The sequence below is a fragment of the Mus pahari genome, chromosome 16 (genome assembly GCF_900095145.1).
Source record: "Mus pahari chromosome 16, PAHARI_EIJ_v1.1, whole genome shotgun sequence".
NCBI classification, from domain to species: Eukaryota; Metazoa; Chordata; class Mammalia; order Rodentia; family Muridae; genus Mus; species Mus pahari.
The window spans coordinates 27,379,512-27,394,971 of NC_034605.1; the positions used below are offsets into that span (position 1 = coordinate 27,379,512).

The window sequence follows — 15,460 nt, forward strand, 5'->3', positions numbered from 1 at the left end:
AAAAAAAAGAAAGAAAAAGTCAAACAACCAAACAAAATAGTCCATCATTAGTTAAGTTTGAACCTTCGAAAATGTGGTGACGGGAAACACGATTAAAACTCGGGCTCGTCCGGGATTTGAACCCGGGACCTCTCGCACCCTAAGCGAGAATCATACCCCTAGACCAACGAGCCAGATGTAAACTTTATCTCTTGGTTTTCTTAACCATTTAACAAATTCTTTTTTAATAGCTATTCGGTAGATATTTCGTAAATACAATTTATATTACTTCTAATTTCGAGTTTGTTTGGTCTTTCGGTCCTTTAAGCCACGTTACTTGACTCTCTTAAAGTTTCTTCCATAAATCTCTTGACCCACCCTTGTAAGAGAAACAAAAGTACCGTTTATTAAAAATACAGAAAACAAAATTTCTTCTCAGATTTACTTAGTCGGTGCCTGGAACCGCAACCCAAAAGGCCCAATTTCTGAGCAACTCCAAAACGAAACCACAGATATCATTGGGAGGCTAAAGGAGAACCCGCCTGCACCGGCCCCAAATCCACTTGGACCTGAGGACTTGGTCTGGGAACTTTCCCTCAGACGATAAAACGAGCGGTGAAAATGCACTCGCCTGGATATACAACCAGGAGATCATGAATAAAGAGAAAAAGATCAGTTGTCCGTGGAATGCAGAGGATAGTAAGGAAGACTGGGATCCTGAAAGAAGACAGAAGGAAGATGGATCTGTCAGACAGGAAAAACGTCAGGAAAAGAACAAAGCGGAGGGGACGCCTAGCTCCACTGAACAGGAGCCCATTCTGACAGGCTAAAGCAGATTCTGTAAAAGGGCTTAGCCTTTTCTTACCTGAACAATCAAAGGTAAAGGAAAGAAAGAAGAAACGTGTCTCTAGAGACGTGAAATTCCTGCCACGAACTCGCCCCAACAGAGGCACTCTGGGTAGTGTTCGCTCACTCTAACCTTGTATGACAGTAATGGGATACTCTGTTTACACACCATTCCGAGGACAGGGGTTAGACACTCAAAAAACCGATGAGATTTTTTTTTTCTTCTAATGTATTTAGACCAAATTCACAAGATATCTGCATTGTCTTATCGTCTGATATGAAGCTACTGAGCTTAGGGAAAATGAGTCTTACAATTTAGCGAAGAGAGACGGACTAGCTGCGAACCATCGGATGGATGTTTCGTGAATTGTCACCTTTCAGGCCTTGGACAATCTGACATTTTATTCAATTTTCTCAAATTGGCGAGAGGACAAGCCAACAATAAAAAATAATTACAACTGGCCCGTACGGGGATCGAACCCGCGACCTTGGCGTTATTAGCACCACGCTCTAACCAACTGAGCTAACCGGCCAGACATGAAGAAGAAGGCACAAAGTTAGCATAACAGCTTTATTCATCATTCCTTGTTCTCTTGGAAATTGGGTTATATATCCGGGCAGTGAAATTTGCCCTTAACGAACTAAACTTTTCCCCGTTTTTCAACTGTATACTGATTTTTTTTACTCTATGACACACGGATTTAAAGACATTTTGTCCGTGTTTTTGCGTTTTCAAGACAATATTACTTCTGCCCTAAAAGGCCGGTGGTACACCACAAATAAACATTCATTCTTGAAAAGGAACCTTTTCCCAGAATGCTTCGATTCTCTCATCATTCATAGGGTGTGTTTTTCTACGCTCTTGGATAAATTTATTTCAAACAAACTGATACTAAAATATCTTAAAGCAATCATAGGCCCCTCCCTACGAATATGTGACTCTATTAGCCGCAAATAAAACAAAAATACTGTATAAAACAAATGTAGTGCAGGACATAATACATAATGACATTTTTAAATATAAAAATCAATTTTTTGACGCAAAAGAGGAACTGGAGATGCCGGGGATCGAACCCGGGGCCTCATACATGCGAAGCATGCGCTCTACCACTGAGCTACATCCCCAGCTGCTGCTGCACACGCTTTGAGACTCTCCCCAGTTTTGGAAATCGCTTTTTTCCTCCTAAAACTGGGATTTTTAGGATGTTCTTGGTTCTGCTTTATTTCTTTACAAAATAAAATCCTGAAATGGTAAGAGAGACAGTAATCACCGGCTTTTCAAATAAGAGAGACCTAGAAAGCCACTGGATAGTCACTTCACTACATGTCCCAAAGAAACACCTAAAAATCCAACAAGGAAAAAGAGGCAAGCTTTGGGAAGCCATGTTTAAAGCTTCTTTCTTTTGCGTTTTTTCAAAAGCAACTAAAGCCAAGAAATATTAAATAAGCAGTTGCTTCTGCCCCTCGTTTCATGGTCACATTTTGTAACTGAAAGCAATTCATTTTTTTCCCTTACAAGCTCCAGCAACCGATCCACTTACTTTTTTGAAAGTGCTTTTGCTTGGGCCCAAATGTGAAATGTTGATACTGATCTGGGAAGTCTAGGAATAGACTGTGGGTGTTGCTAAAATACAATAAATGTATACACTACACTACACACACACACACACACACACACACACACACACACAGGAACATACACGTATCTGTAGTAAAGTATAATGTTCACCATCCTCAACTCCCCGAGGTAGATAGTTTAGATACTAGTGACAATGGATTAAACAAATAGACATATTACCAGTTTTCACCATTCTCTTGACTTCTGAGCCTGTGTGCGTATTAGCTTGGTTGTTTTCAAACGCAGAAAACTCAACTCCTGCAGACAATTCATTGTTGGGAGACAGTTCTCTGTGGGGTTCATGTCTTCATTTATGCTTTGCTATTGACAAATTGACTTCCCATTATTTCAGATTATTTTCAAGAATGAGCAAAGCAAACATCCTTAGAAAATGGTGTCTCCAGAACAATGAGCAGAGTCATACTTACTGCTTACTCTCTAAGAAATGGAATTCCTAATTCTGTACTTCCCTCCCCAAACACATCTCACTGCATTGCAGGGTCTCAGAGCCCTGTTAGTGTTTTTCTCTTATGAATTGGATCCCAGGAACCAAAGTACAAATGCAGATACTCTGGCTATCGCTATTAACAGTTTCTTGTTCTTCCCTCCTGCCATATTGGACCTGAGGGTGAAACGTAGGTCTCCGGTCTTGGCTGCTCACGTTTGCTCACTGGCCCTGGGTTGCAGCCTCTGTAACAGGGTCCCATGTAACGGAGGCCGGCCTCTAACTCACGATGCAATGGGCACTGGTCTAGATCATCGTCTTGCTAAATCCCCTTCCTGAGCGCTGCGATTCCAGGCCTGTGGCATCTACCCTAGGCCATCAGAAGAGGGCATGAATTCCCTGGTATTGGAGCTACAGACAGTTGTGAGTCGCCATGTGGGTGCTGGGAAATGAATCCATCTCCACTGTAAGAGCAGCCAGTGCTCTTAAACTATATTTTACCATTTGGTCTTCATCTAAAGTAGGCAGCTGCTCCACATCATCCTAGACAGTCCTGACTTGATGGCCAGAATAAAGCAATGTATTTTACTGTTAGGAAGTCTCCACTTCTGGTGCCTCCCTGTGAATTCAACCATTCAAGAGCCAACACAAAGATTCTGTGAAATCCAAATATCATATTTCCTAAAACCTTCAAAGCAAACTGGATAAAATCTGAAATTCCATGTGAAGGATGGTGTGTGTGTGTGTGTGTGTGTGTGTGTGTGTGTGTGTAGAACTGACTTTGCCTAGGACCATGGATTTCCCACAGACCTTTGCTTCTTAAAAGGGGGAGGGGCAGGGAGGGAACATTTCCAATTAGCAAAGGAATTGATTTGATCATTGTACCACCAGACCTCAAACTTGCTATGGACTTGAGCCCCTTCTGCTTTAGCTTCCCAGTCCTGGGGTCCCAGGCATGTTCCACCCGGTACATATAAGACAAGCTCTTTCACAGAGCTACACCCCCAGGCCCGCCACCCACTGATTCTTACGTTTCTTCTAACTTCAGCTTAATTGTTGCAAAGGTAATATAAAGAGAAGCCTGCAAGTTTCCTTTTGACGTGGGGTTGTTCTAGAAACCACCGAGTACATCATGGATTTCTTCACTTTTGCTTGTGTAAGAGCTTCTGCTGGAATGGAATGGCTTCTCCCTTGCACTGTGAACCGACCCCTTGACTCCTATCTCTGGAGAAGGAAAAGCCCTTGGGCCTGCTGTATAGTTTTGGCATGAAATCTAAGCTCCGATGTTCATCAAGAATTACTCTTGAAGAGCATGCCTTTCTCTGGAAAGCTTCCCCAGGCCTGTCTCTTCACAAGTTCCAGACTCATCTCCCTGATTTGAACTGAACTATGTGCTCTGTGCCATTTTAGGGGCCATGCTTAAGTGTCTACCGGAATGGGCTGAACTCTAGTTGATCTCTGTGTCCCCATGGACCTTTCCAGCACCATCGCCACCATGGGTGTCTTGATGACTGACTGAGCACAGAGCATTACAGAGATACTTGGCTATTTCTCTCACCATCTGTCCTGTACTTATAATTTCCTAAAGAAAGGCAGGGTAGACTGAATTGTACAGAGAAAATTCCAGTACTGCAGTTGGACCTAATCATGTGATTAATTTCATCATAGTCACCAGAAGAGAGAGAGAGAGGAGAGAGAGAGAGAGAGAGAGAGAGAGAGAGAGAGAGAGAGAGAGAGAATATCTGAATAGGTGGAAGAAAAGCAGTAATGACCCTCCTGAAGAGCACCATTGAGCTACCTAGAGGAAGGGACATTGTCTTCAGTAGGTTAAAGATGCCCCTATTCCTAGAAGTAACTCTCATTCATTCTCGGGCTGTAACCAACCCTGACAAAGCTCTTACACTAGCTAGAAAAGCAATGGAATTGTCAGGAGTGGGACAGGTGAGAGGGGTAAGGGAAAGGTGTGACTATCAAACTACATCATGTACATGTTTAAAATGTCATTGTGAAACATTATAGTGCATAATTAATATAAGCTAATGAAACATTGTTACTCTACATGAAGTTTTTATTGGCAATTTTGAGTACAGAAAAATGAGAATGCATATTACATGACCCTCTTGTATGTAAGACGATGGACAGCGAACGTGGTTACCAGACAGGGTCTGGTTTCCCGTGAGACAACCATGGAGCAATTCCATCCTGAGTCCTGCGTTCAAAGGGATGTACCACCACAGCTCCAGAAACCCTTTTTGCTGTCTCTGAATAAATTAAGACTCTTGCAAGATACCATTGTGGAACTATTAAGTTTGAGTGGTCGCAGTATTCTGCAAATTCAACAACTGTAGTTCCCAGCATAAAACTGAAGTGACTTTGATTCCAGGGGGTAATGATGAAGAGATGGGCAAGGCAGTCTTGAAAGTCAGGGTTTGCATACCAGCAGGACCACTGAAGGATGGAGACATTAGACAGTATTGTTTGCCACAGTGTATGACTCCATATTTGCATATATGAATATACAAAGATCATCTTCCTGAAGCGGGAGCTGGGAGGAATGTCTTCACTGTTCTACAGCAGAGATAACTGTGGTTGGCAATTAATTGAATATTTCAAAGAAGCTGGTAGAAAAGAGTTTAAATGTTAACATAAACAATAGACATCTGAAGTAATCAATACCAATCATATTATTAGGCATTGTATACACATATTAAAATCTTACCCTGTACTGTACAAACATGTATAGTAATGTGTCAGTTAAAAATAAAACTTAAAAAAAAAAAAAGAAATATTCCCAGAGTGGGAATTTTAAATTAGTCTGTTCAGGATTTTGATTATCTCAGAAACTTGTCCTGTCTGTGAATTCATAAGTAACAGCCTGCTTTATTTCTACTTTGAGTAGGGGTGTCTGAAGTGAATCCTGCTGAGTATCCAGTGTTTTTGCCTGGACCTGAGGTATTGGCACTGGAGTCAGGGAAACACTTTATGTTTTTGTCTTTGTAGTTGGCAGCCACACCTTTTCTTCTGCTGACAGTTATTGTGACCCCAGTAAATTACATCCCTCCTTTCAGAACACCCCATCCTCCAAGGGCTTCCTCACTGGATCTTAATGACCTCTAAACACTCTTTCTGCTTCAAGACAAAAGTGACCAGCAGCCCCACCCACTAGGACACAGTAACTAGAAATGCACCAAGTAGAACAACATTAAATAATAAAAAGTCTCTGGAAATATTATTCACAGATATTCACAGAAAAAATTATAAAATTTTATATAAAGACATTCTAAATGTTTACTCAAATAAAGAACTATTCAATGTTTATGGACTGAAAGACTCAGCATTATAAAAAATTATATAACTTACCAAAATAATCTATAAATTCAATACAAGTCCAATAAAAATTCCAACATGTATTATTCTAGAAATGTTAGTGAAGAACAAATGACTGGAATTGCCAAGACATTTATGAGGAAGAAAAAGCTCATAGTGAGATTGGCTAGCACTATGACACAAGGCAGAGGCATCTTGTTTTTGTATTGTTACAACCATTTCTATTGCTGAGGTCATTAGATAACAGTGCCACAAGGTTAGGCAAATGGACCACTAAGAAGATGGGAACAGAGGCCCACACTCACACAGAACCTGGACTAAGAAAGAGCCAGGACGCAGGCTAGGGAGAAAGATGGACTCTTGAGTAAATGGTGCTATGACTATTTACTCTTAAAGCGAGCAGTTTTAATTGAATGTCTATCTCCTTTTTTTCATAAAACTCAGTTCAGGGCAGACTAAATGTAAGTGAAAAGCAAAACTCTAAACTTACAGGGCAGTAAAGATTATCTTTAAATTCTGGGTATAAAATATTCCCTCCACCTCCAACAAGCCCACTTATATCTAGCTTTATTTTTCAAATACAGATATTCATGGTAGATTGTGGGGGCGATGGGCAAGACTTCGTAACAGTCTCCAAGCAACTTTCCCCAAAACCTCACTGTAGAGGTCAACAAGGGGTTTTGTTGCTGCTGTGAAAAGGAAGTCAGAGAAGTGAATATGTCTCTCAAACCACATAAGAGCTTTTCAAGAAGCAACCCAGACAAGAAAATGAACTAAGACAACGATTCTCCACAGAATGATTGGCACGAGGAAAGCAGGAAGCTTTTGTCTTTTGAGTGGCAGCTTTATGATATCATAGAAAACCCAATTATTGTTACTTGAGGCAGTCATGCCTATGAAGTTTTGTTCCTGTTCTGTAATGATTCTTCGCCAAAGTTCCTAAAGTGTGAATGAATATCTGAGAACCTTTCTTGGGAACCAGAGATCATTAAAAAAAAATCCAGACAGAAAGACCCCATTTCCATCATTTCAATTCATCTTCTGAGAGACACTCAGTGGTGCCCTCCCTCCCAAATCAAGTGTCCTTACGTATGAATAATGTAACTTCAAAAAGAAATAAAATTTTACAATTTAAGAAAAAATTGATTTTAAAACATAGTTATTTTAGGGGGCTGGAGACCTGGCTCAGCCATAAAGAGCACTGACTGACCTACCAGACACCAGAGCTCGATTCCCAGCAACCACGTGGCTCGCTGTGAGGGGACCCAGTGGCTTCTTCTGGTGTGTCTAAAGACAGCAACAGTGTACTCACATACATAAAATAAGTTGGTTTTTTTTTAATAGTTATTTTAACAGCAGGGTCACTAACAGCACACACCATTTTACTTGGCATCTGCAGTGTCGCTCTCTCCCCGGGACCGAACTGTGGAAGTGTCCTGGGTTTGACAGGGTTGTTCTGGCATTTGGGCGTTTGCGTTGCTCTTTACCTCCCCCCCCCCTTCCTCTGCATAGCCTTTCTCCCTTCTTTTCAGGGGCCCTTTTCTTTTTTCTTTTTTCTTTGGTGACCCTTCTTTTTGGTGATTAGCAGACAGCCACTGAGATGTCCTCTGTGGCTTAGCCTTCTTTGCTTTACCATTCTTGCTATCTCCATTTGCTCTCCTGGTATGTGTGGTGGGAACAGTATTTGGCAGTTAGCTTGCCAGTCATAGATGCTTCTGCCTGTCTCTCCTGAGAAGAGTTCTTTAACAAGACACAAAACACAGAAGACACCAAGGAACTGGCACGTTTGACCTTTAGAAATAAAATTATACGAAAGTTAGTAATCTGTGTATATTAAATAAAATATTAAGAAATTACCCCCCCCTTCCTAATCCTCTCAGATATGAATAAGCTCCTACTGTCAAAACTGTGAGCTACACCTACCCCTAGGCCTTGGAGGCCTAATGGCCTATGACCCAAACTAAGAGTCAAATAAATTCTCTTTCCCTTAAGTTGCTTCTTCACAGGTATACAGTCACTGCGATAAGACAAGTAGCTAACAATTCATAAGGTAACATTATATTTCCTGGAGCTGTTTTAAAGGTATAGATTCAGGCTGTCAATTTGTATTCTTTGTTGATTATTGTATCCTATTACTGATTATAGCGAACCTGGGTCCATTTTGATCATATTTCGGGTTAAAGCAATTATCAGAATTGTGTTAGAGCTGTTATTAGCAGGCAAAGATATTTGTGATTAGACGAATTTTGAGATCTTGTCCGTGTTTTTGTTTTTTGTTTTTTGTTTTTTTCGCAGCAAGTCTGTCTGGCTCGGGTGCCCATGGACTAAATCCCATCTTCTCCGACACTCCCTCCCTCCCAATCTCCACCAAACGTGTGCAAGGCACCGTGTTACCAGTTTTGCTCCCCTGATGGGAGGTCGCTCTAATCTTTCTCCATCCCTGGGAACTCCGCACCTCCTCGGGGTCCTATTTATCTATTCCTTTACTTGGGGAATCTACCCTCATTTTTGGTTTGTTTTAGACAGTTTCACTCTATAGTCTAGGGTGGCCTTGCGCTCACAGCAATCCTCCTGCCTCAGCCTCCCAATGCCAGCAGTTACTGGTGTGAGCCACTCCTCCTCCAGAGTCCCCTCGGCCCGAAACCGGCAAGGATGAACGCGGACGAGCCCTGGGTATCCCAGCCAAAGGGCCTCTCGGCTCGCTCTTCCCTGTCCTCAGGGGGTAGGGCGGACGACCGCCTTTTCCAGATTCCGCCTTCACGAGAACAGTTGTGGAAAAGCCCGGGCTTCTTTTCCGGTCCCCGCTGCGGACGGGCGGAGGTTGTCACGCGGAGACCGTAAGGCTCCCACCTAGAGCGACTCCGGGCTGAGGACCATCCAGCCGAGCGGTGACCGGAAGGAGCCACGGATGCGCTTCCGGCCGCTCTTGGGTGAGGGCTGAGGATTCTTAATTCCCTGAAAGAGGCATAGGATCAGTTGTGGGAAATCACGCTCCGTGCTGCACTCTGGAAGCGAGACGGAGTATAACGAATGAAAATAACGTAGAATTATATTTCACGATATAAAAAAAAAAGCCACAAGTGTTTCCGCCCGGTTTCGAACCGGGGACCTTTCGCGTGTGAGGCGAACGTGATAACCACTACACTACGGAAACTTGTTGGTCCAAGCTTTTCGTATGCAGCAATTCTCTCAATATGATTTGCTTCTGTTGCTCTCTGTGCAAGGTGATTTGATTAAACTGTGTTTAAATCTAAGAAGCAGGACTAAACACAAACCTAGGAACTCATAATTACGACCTGAAACTACATTATTATTGTACAAACGTCTGAATAGGAAAGACTTAGACAAAATTCTGTAGTTTCTCCAAATTGCCCTTGTTACTAAAATTAATCGCTCTAAATAGATTTAGATTTTAATGGCTTAAGGGGTTACTTAAAAATCATCCTACAGCCAATATGGACTAGTGAATCATCCTGGCCTAGGGATAAGCTCCGCATATACGCTGGTGACGCCATTGTATGGACCGATGTGGAATTTGCTCTACAAAGAAGTGATGAACTGCCGCAAGATTGTGGCAAGAGGCTTGCTATGAATTCGAACAGACTGGTTACAGAATGAAAAAGTCTCAAAACACAACGACAGTAAGAGTGATGATCTCGGAGTGATCTTTTTGTTCCTTGTTTTGTTACAGGCGAACTCAGACATGATGGATTTTCTTCATTGAATTTCCATGAAGTCAAGAAACAAAAAAAGTGTACACTCCGAGCCAGCCAGGAGTCGAACCTGGAATCTTCTGATCCGTAGTCAGACGCGTTATCCATTGCGCCACTGGCCCTGCACACGTAAGCTTCTGGGTGGGGCAACTACTTACAGTATTTCAAGGTTTAAAATTGTACTGCCTTCTTGACTTAGGTTCGGTTTAGGATAATAGATTTTCTTTTATTTCTATTCCCTTTTAGGTTGGTTTTTTATCCCCTACTCACCCCCTCAAAAAAAAAAAAAAAAAAAAGCCAGTGGTAAGAGATGCCCCCTATGTCACCTTTCTATTCACGCTCTCATTCATTCAACCAATATTGCTGAATGCTCAAGGGATAAAATAGTAAAGAAAACAGAGTTCCCCGTGCCCTCTAGAAAATAATATGGTAGTTCTGATACAAACACTAAAGCTCTAAATAACACTTTGATGGATTTAGAAGAAAAATAATACAAAAAGGAAAAGAAAGTGGAACATGGTCATGGCATCCTCTAATATTTTTTCTTGTCTCCCTGTAGGTTGTTTAACCTCCGACCCCAAATATTTCCCAAACAAGATCGCAACAGGAGGGCTCCCTTCTCGTTTCTGTATGATGCCTTTATGAAAATATGTCAATTCTGGTACATATTTCTAGGTAGAAATGATTTTCATATGTGTGTTTCAGTCTTTCTATATTTTTGAAAAGGCATCTCTAAATAAATCAATTATGCATTTTAAATAAATCAAGGGCTGTTGAACAGAATTTAAATTTACAGTGGAAAAAAGGTGGGGACGGTTAACGGATAATCAAAATCTTAAATTTCAATTTAACTTAAAAGTCATAAAATACAAAAGCTTGCTTGCTGTATGGACCCGTTTGGGGGTTGGGAATGTTCTGATCAACATAATTGTAACTAACACACACACTGTCTCTCCGATTACTCGTTTTTCCTTGACGCCTGACTGGTACTTTTATCAGTGTAATAAGTCTTGCTCTTCGAGGGAGCTTCCTTCTTACGCATCCAGCCTGCATTAGTAATTCTCCCGCCCATCCGGACCAGGACCCAGTTTTCCTGTAGCTGAACGGTTTCTTGAGTCTTTGGAGTAAAGCCGAGAGTATTTTTAAGATTTAGGGAACTGTCTGGTCATCTTCAATAAAGAGGCTGAAAATATACACAACAAATGTAATGTTCATTCCTTTTCATTGTTGATTTGAAGCCCAAGAAGTGTGCTGGCTCCGTGGCTTAGCTGGTTAAAGCGCCTGTCTAGTAAACAGGAGATCCTGGGTTCGAATCCCAGCGGGGCCTTTTTGTGGCTTTTCCGCTGCTCATTGACCACAGTCTGTTCGAGATTAATTTCAAACTTGTCACGCACTGCCCACCCTTCTCCGAAGTATTTACTCAGATTAAGAAGTGGATTTTAATTTACAAAAAGAAATAAGTAATAAAAACTAAGGTTATTTCATTAAGAACGAATATATACATTTCTTAGTGGTCCTATAATTTGACTCCACATAGTACCTTTCCCTCTAGCGAACACCAAAGTTATCACGGAAAACAGACAACAAAATACTCTGCGGGAACTATATAGCACCTCTGGTTATTTTATTTTCTCTCGGGAATTCTTGGATGGGTGTATTCTCACAATCTGCCCCTACTAATTTGTTTCTTGCACTTATTTATTTTTTAAACCCATTTCTGAAATGACTCATAAGTCTGTTGTGGAAAACCCTGCAGCACCTCTGACAACCATATAAAACAAGCCGCAATTTATTTCAAAGCTCTATGGTGCTCAGAGGTTTTGGGAAAGGAACATCTGAAAACCTGTCCAGGAGAACATCCATATAGTCACCTGTCACAGAGTGAGTGACACTCTGAACACAGAGACTGGAAGACAACTTAGCAGTGAGGAATCTTCCCCCAAATTCTGAAGTATGAGAAAATTAAGAAGTCTGAAGGAAAATGTCACTTTTACTCTTAGCTGAGTGTTCTCACCAAGATCAGGGAAACAGAAACCCAGTTGCCAACCCTTTAGTCACTTCCCAAGACCCACAGAATGAATGCCAAGCCTGGTTTTATGGCTTTTGTGGAAACAGATCATCCTGATTCTCTGAGGAACAGCTTAGGAGGTAGTTGCACTTTCTGATCCCCGTGTTGTAAGCAGCAAAAACTGTGAGAAGGCAGACTCTCTGATTCACTATACTTTTCCTCTGTGCTCACAAATTCCCTTTCTCCATACCCTCCAGTGATGGCATATCACTGCCCCTTTCTCTTTTGCCTCATCAGCTCCACACCAAATGCAGAAGCTAAGCACCCAGGTACTGTTTTTATATGGCGGGTCTAATAAAAAGATAGAGCCATGGGGTGTTAAGATCACAAAAGGTTCTTCCAAGGGCTTCCCTACTTGACCACTTAGCCATCCAAATAGCCTGCCTTCTCTTTAAGAGTATCATTGTTTTTTTTTCTTATTTTTGTTTGTTTCTAAGCATCTGTCAATAGGACTGCCTGCCAGTTCTGATCTTTACCTAATTACTTCAGCCAACCACAACAAGGGAGTTCCCTCAAGCACTTGATATAAGCAAAGTTCTTGCTCCAAAATGAGTACAAGATTGTCTATTGTGAGCAGATTATAAGTGGCCATGGACTTGGAGCATGAACTCAGGTTTCTCTGTATAACACGTTCCATTTTGAAAGTGGAGATGAATGTTTTATAGCCACAGAAAAGCAACAACAAAAGTCATTAACCAGAGTGCTTACCACAGATCCCTTGGTGTCGCTATTGGGTAAACAGATTATATCAAAGGGGACAAGGGATCTCTGCCATAGATTTCAAATACTATCTGATGACAATCTTAGCTTTGGGGTTGATGAAAGACAATGCTTTTCTAAGTTAAAAATTCAGTATTCAATACAGAAACTGGTTGGTAAATGGCTACTAAGGGGACTAAAGATAGCCCAAAATCATTTTGGTACTTGATCTTTAACATGCCAACTGCCCAAACCATAGGGGACTAATCATCTTAAACACAAATACATGACTTTTTTTTTTTTGAGGGAACTTTAGTTTGTACAGTAGAAGTGCCAATGAACTTTTGTAACAATGTATATGTATTTCTTTGTCATAATAAAACTACCAACGTGTCATTTTTCTTCAAATTTACCAAAAACCACCCTGACCTGTACTTGTGTGTCTTGTTTTACATTTTAGACTTTGCGATGATTAGTTTTTGCAAGTTTGATACAAACTAGAAACCTCAACTAAAGAATTGCCTCTGTCTGACTGGATTGTGGGCATGATTGATTAGTGATTGTTATGGGAATGCCCATCACATTATAGGCAGTGCCACCTGGGTAGATGTTTTGGGGAACAAGATAGTAAGCATCTTTCATCCATGGCCTCTGCTTCAGTTTCTGCCTTCAGGTTCAGGTCCTGATTTCCCCTGATGATGAAATGCAATCTGTAAACTGAAATAAACCCTTTCCATATCAAGTTGGTTTTGGTTAGCATTTTATCAGAGCAACAGAAAGCTAACTAGAACTGTCTTTATTTCTAAAGGTCCCAAATTAAATTATTTTCTTATAGTTCCTTTTCAATATTTGTAAGGCTCTGTCTGGCTGTAGTATCTATTAGAAACTGGCTTACCGCAGCTTCTCAAGTGATGTACAAGGTCTGGCTTGGCCTAGCAGAGGATGACCTTGAACCTCCGATCTTCCTGCCTTCACCTCTGGAAAGTTTACAGAGCACCACCTGGTCATCTCTTTGTAACAGTCTGTTCACTCCTCCAGCTGGGGCTGAACCTGCCCTGTTTTCTTGTGTCTCTAGAGACAAGCCTGTGCCTGACCATCAACAGTGTAATGGTTAATTAATTGAAAATGTCAAGTTGAGTGGCCACGGGTTCTCCAGATTTCTAGAACTCACATAACAGAACTAAAGAGATTGCCATCCCTAATATGATGGGGCTTTGTCCAGTCTTGGCCTGAGTGTGCGGATGGTGTGGTGGGTCGGGGGTGAGAACTTTCATGATCGGACCGATTTTATTAGCATCTGCGCTCTGGATCTTCAGTTCTTCATAACTGGACCAAACCATGCTTCCCCCCCACCCCCACCCCACCCCCCGAGACAGGGTTTCTCTGTGTAGCCCTGGCTATCCTGGAACTCACTCTGTAGACCAGGCTGGCCTCGAACTCAGCAAACCATGCTTCTTGCCTTCCTTGTTTTCCAGCTTACAAACAGAACGTCATAATAGTTCTCAGCCTCTATAATTGTGTGCTATGTCTTCATGATAAACCCCTCTGTGTGTTTGTATCTGAGCCACGAATTAAAGAGTTAACATTCATCTACATTTTTATGTGGACAGACAAGCGGAGACAAAACATTAAAATCTCTACTTTTGAAGCTATCTTGTAAGTACACAGTGCTTCCACTGTACGGATAGAATAAGAAAGAAAATAAATTAAATGTTTACTGAAGAAAGAAGAAAAAAAAAGTTTCAGTAGACTGTGAAACAATTAGGTTTTTAAAAAGCAGTAGCTGTCAGGAGTGGGATTCGAACCCACGCCTCCAGGGGAGACTGCGACCTGAACGCAGCGCCTTAGACCGCTCGGCCATCCTGACCTACGGAAGGTGTGCCTATTCCTGCTCTTACTTCTAACTTAAAATCATACTCTCTGCATTAATCTTTGGTTTTGTTTTGTCTTGCTTTTATTCAGGATTTGAGAACTCTTCACGTACAAACTACATTCTCTACATCTAAGTGAACTTTTCCCGGCGGCGGCAACTAATGAAGCTCGGAACCCTTCGCCCTCTGAGAGGCGGGAAGCGCAGCCAGGACTGCAACCGGGTCTGCTCCCGGTCTGCGGCGAAAGCTCCCCAGTGCTCACCCACTTGTCACTTTGCTCATCCAGGGCCCTCGGGAAGGCGACATCCCCGCAAGCACACCCACTGGTCAAAGGCAAAAGCTTTTTCTCAGGAAACAAAACAAAACTGAAAACCAGAAACTGTTTTTCTCCTAAACCCGTCCAACGCACATTATAGCAATCCTCGACAACAAAGGGTTTTCCAAATGAAAATAAAGTGTAACCCACTGACAAAAATTATAAATGTGTTGTTGTTGTTGTTGTTGTTGACAGTCTCAGCCGCTCTAGAATCTCACTGGAAGTCAAAGAAACTGGAGCTCTGGTTTCAGTCAGCTGAAGAACCGCAGACAAGTCGCTCTGGCTTTGTGGACTTTAGAAATTGTTCTACCCGACTCTAGCATTACCCTTGGCTTTAGTTTTTGAGATTTAAGAATTTCATTATGTTGCCCAAGCCCGCCTCAGCTTCCGAAGCGCTGGATTCACAGGCTTGTATCGCCGAGTCTAGTCTAGAAACTGCTTTTTTCTTTCTTCGTTTTTGTTTCCTTTCTTTTTCTTTTCTTCTTCTTTCTTCTTCTTCTTCTTCTTCTTCTTCTTCTTCTTCTTCTTCTTCTTCTTCTTCTTCTTCTTCTTCTTCTTCTTCTTCTTCTTCTTCTTCT

The 15,460-nt window shown here is 41.7% G+C and overlaps 7 non-coding genes across 7 annotated transcripts; 1 reads left to right on the forward strand and 6 right to left on the reverse strand.

Moving 5' to 3' along the window:
• Positions 1-101: 101 nt before the first annotated feature.
• Trnap-agg lies at positions 102-173 on the reverse strand. Its single transcript has one exon. It is a non-coding gene; the product is annotated as a tRNA-Pro (tRNA).
• A 1,111-nt stretch (positions 174-1,284) lies between these two features.
• On the reverse strand, positions 1,285-1,358 carry Trnai-aau. Its single transcript has one exon. It is a non-coding gene; the product is annotated as a tRNA-Ile (tRNA).
• Positions 1,359-1,878: 520 nt separating this feature from the next.
• On the reverse strand, positions 1,879-1,950 carry Trnaa-cgc. The gene has a single exon. It is a non-coding gene; the product is annotated as a tRNA-Ala (tRNA).
• Positions 1,951-9,296: 7,346 nt separating this feature from the next.
• On the reverse strand, positions 9,297-9,369 carry Trnav-cac. Its single transcript has one exon. It is a non-coding gene; the product is annotated as a tRNA-Val (tRNA).
• A 608-nt stretch (positions 9,370-9,977) lies between these two features.
• Positions 9,978-10,050, reverse strand: Trnar-acg. Its single transcript has one exon. It is a non-coding gene; the product is annotated as a tRNA-Arg (tRNA).
• Positions 10,051-11,181: 1,131 nt separating this feature from the next.
• Positions 11,182-11,255, forward strand: Trnat-agu. The gene has a single exon. It is a non-coding gene; the product is annotated as a tRNA-Thr (tRNA).
• Positions 11,256-14,479: 3,224 nt separating this feature from the next.
• On the reverse strand, positions 14,480-14,562 carry Trnal-cag. Its single transcript has one exon. It is a non-coding gene; the product is annotated as a tRNA-Leu (tRNA).
• Positions 14,563-15,460: the final 898 nt, after the last annotated feature.